The following is a 3894-nucleotide window of genomic DNA, read 5'->3' as shown; positions in this document are numbered from 1 at the left end:
CGTGGCGTGGCGAGGCGAGGCGTGCCGTGGCGTGGCGTGGCGTGGCAGGTTATTACAGCCACATGACAATTAAGACATTGTAAGGCTTTTTGCGTTGACAGTTAGAGCCAAGGGCAGCATCCTTCCATTTCGCTTCTGAAGGTATTTATGGTAGCCTGCATTCTGCTATGGCAACCAGCCACAACACCACAATAGAATAGAATAGAATAGAATAGAATAGAATAGAATAGAATAGAATAGCATAGATACTTTTTGTTGTACAAATACATTTTTAGAAAGAATAAGAAATGTAAGTAATTAAAGTTAAAACTAAATTAAAGCAATTAAATTCAAATTAAATTAAAGTAATTAAAATGTATATATTTCTTTTGTAATATGATGGCATTTAGAGCTAATTGACGGAAATGACCAGCAGATGGCAGAAGTGATCCACACGCCCTGCTAATGCTAACAAAAAAACAAAAGATCAAGAGTATTTAATTAGATATTTAAATAATAACTCTATTGAACACGTTAACCTTGACATCAGCCTATGTTGTAAAGTATTTTTGTTTTCCACTCAGTTCTTTTGCCATATCAGTGTGAAAACTTCTAATCTAATAAGACATAAGCTGTCCTCAACAACAATGCTTAGCCTATATGACAGTAAAATATATATATATATTTTTTTTTTTTTTACTGAAAATTACAATCATCTGTTTAAATGACTCCTAACCTTTAAAAGTGTACTTTTATGTAACTCAGTGATGAACTGAACTGATTTGAGCTGAATAATGGCTCTAGTATGTTGTGTAGAGCTGCTTTACAGTTGAGTTGAGTTCGCTTCAATAATTAATTAGAGCATGCTGTTGTGCGTGTATATGGAAATTAAAAATAATAATAATAATAATAATAATAATATACATTTAGATTAGGTAGCCTGCTGTAGGCCTATATAGGCTACAACAGCATAAATATGAATTTACATGGTGAAGAAAGTGCCAACTTTGCTAATAGGCTACACGTAAACTGACCATTCTGTCCAGTATGACTGTCATATTTGGGTAAAACAAAGCTCGTATTAGTAATTTATTGCTTACTATTCGCATCAATACAGCAACGTAACGACGTCATATAATAAATAAAGACACCTGACGGAAAAACTTTTATAAGGAAACAGCCAAGCGAACAAAACTACATAAATGTTATAATAGATAAATGAAATGTGCACTGTTTTTGTTTAATTTTATATTTTATATATTTTATTTTATTTATATTCACGATTTCTAATATTTGTACAGGCTTTACATTTTTATTTCAATGTAGTAATTAGCGATTCATGTAATTATCTGCGAAGCAGATTTGTTATGTGACAGCATTAAGTAAAGTTTCTTAAGGGTCAAGATCATGTTATCTGCGTCTGCGCTCCTTCAAGCCACTCCCACAATATCTGTCAGCACTCAAATTAATGCACGACTCTATATTAACTGTACAGCATGTGTGTAAGACTCGAATACAATTATAGTTATTTTATCACGAATAAATCTCTCAGTGAGTAAAACTGGCTGTGTCTGTAGTATTAAAGACTACACAACATTGTTATATTATCTTAAAATAATTTAAATGATTATTATTTTAAATTATTGTCCCTGGATCAGTAGGGTACTCTTGTAATAAAGTAGCGGTGGTAGCGGACAGATTTGAAGTATCAGTTCTGCTTAAAAAGATGCAATCTAATCCTGTTTACATGAAATAAACTGCTCCCGAGCAGGTTTAAATTTATGGAGCTGTTGCCATGACAGCAAGTCCAGGATGAGCTTCGAAGAACCAAACTATCCAAGATCAAGCCAAATCATCAACAATCAAATCCAGCTAACTGAGTTAGCGACGTACGAAGAACGGGCCCCTGATTGGTTGCGGCCACTGCTGCTACTTTCTGATTGGGTGCCGTGATCGGCAGGGTCCTCGTGCTTTCAAGTTTAGATCTCTGCAGGAAAGTACTGGGAGTTACCAGATCGGTGGGCGTGGCCAAACCAGAGGGGCGTTTTCGACCATGTTACCTGATTGGCTGACGTCATAGTGACGTTTAGGTTTAGGGGTGTGGTCAGGTAAGGGGGATCATTTTCATTGCATGATTTAGAAACACCCAGCAGTTTGAAAACACCCACAAATTCAGAAACGCCCACTTTTGCTCTGCACAGACCTCATTCTCCAACTTACTGACAAGCTTCCATATGTCCATCTACCGCGTGTTTACGTTGAAAATAATGGAGCGGTACAATGCAAACATTATTTTGTTTGCGTTTACAAACTGGAGTTGCAGTGGTAGGGCAGTGGAATACAAAAAAAACGCAAGGCCTAGACGTGCTTCTTTAAACTTCTTTTAACTTGAGTGCAATGTTTTTAGGATTTTTAGAACGCTGTGTCTGTAAATGACGTCAAACGCGCTCTGTGGTTTTACTTTGAAAAAAAACGTAAGATGGAGGCAGTGGAGTGGAGGGAAAACGCAACGCCTCGAGATGCGTTCTTTTAAAGTTGAACTTATTTTAACGCTGCGTCGTGCGCGAGATGCAGCAAAGGCTCAACGTTCATCTAGCACATTTCCATAGAAAATAAACATAGCGCAGTGGAATGGAAAAATGGAAATTAAGGCCAGTTCACACCAAGAATCATAACTATACTAGCGTTCACAGCAAAACATAATAATGTTGTTTATTATAAGCAGGCACTACAGTTTTGTCGTCTGCCATTTTAAAGCTGCAGTAGGCATTTTTGAAAGTGGATCGGACCGAGCTCCAAAACACACTTGTAGCCAATCGCCAATAAGGAGGCGTGTCCATACGCGATGGAGGAGGTGCTTGTGTTGCATAGAATGTTCGTGGGGGTGGGGCTATCAAAATAGGGGCGTGGTAATTTTGGGTTGGGCGTGTTTGTTTCTCAGAAATCGCTTACTCCACATTTAAATGCTCGCGCTCTTTAAAGTCGGGTGGATTCTGATTGGCCGTCAATGGTTTTATTGTTAAACAGCTACAACGTGTGATTCCAGTTATATCATTCTGTCATTATCCTTACGGTTGTGGTGTGGATTGTTAAATTTAGAATGATTTTAATACTATATGTTTGTCGTTATAGTGATCATCGTTCGTCTGTATACATTTTAATTAACCTTTAAGTCTATGGCATGTCCATATTTAATTACCTAAGTGTGTGTGAAACTCATCTTTAACAAGTTAACAATTCATGTCAGTTAATGTTTGTTGTGTGAGTTATGCACAAGAAAACAGCAATTTAAAATGGTTTAGTTCTCAATGGAACAGTAATTTATTTCTGACAGAAAACTAAACTTTTCAAAACAGCACATTACAAGGGTATTTTTAAGATATTCTCAAAGGCTCAGTGATCAAGTACAATACATTTTGCTTGTATACTACATTTCCTTCAATGAAAAAGAAAAACAAGCAAACCTAAAAATTTCAGACCGATGTACAGTGACTGTACAATATTTCTGTTTGGCTCAAACTGGGCAAAAAATAAAAATAAACCAGATTGCTGCATCCATAGTACAAGAGGCACAAAAGAAATAAAAAAACAGAGGACATACCCTATACATAAATGACATCTGTGAACACTTTTGCGGCTTTGATTTCATTATGATTATTATTTTATCGTTCTTTGAAGGTTATCAGTGTAAACTACACCTGGAAATATAAATCGCCATTTATTTTTGTACATTTTCTGCCAAGTAATAAACATTTGTTTGTATGTCAAGTCTTACAACACCATGCAAATGAAAACAGATCACTCATTTTTTTTGTTTTTGTTTTGTTAATGTTACTGGGTTTTTTCCCTCCAAAAATCACCCTTCACCGTCCATAATCACATATGGTTCACTGACTGCTTAAATTATGACGAATA

Source organism: Sinocyclocheilus anshuiensis, unplaced genomic scaffold, assembly GCF_001515605.1.
Source record: "Sinocyclocheilus anshuiensis isolate Anshui unplaced genomic scaffold, SAMN03320099.WGS_v1.1 scaffold1754, whole genome shotgun sequence".
NCBI classification, from domain to species: Eukaryota; Metazoa; Chordata; class Actinopteri; order Cypriniformes; family Cyprinidae; genus Sinocyclocheilus; species Sinocyclocheilus anshuiensis.
Note: the sequence above shows the minus strand (reverse complement) of the source record.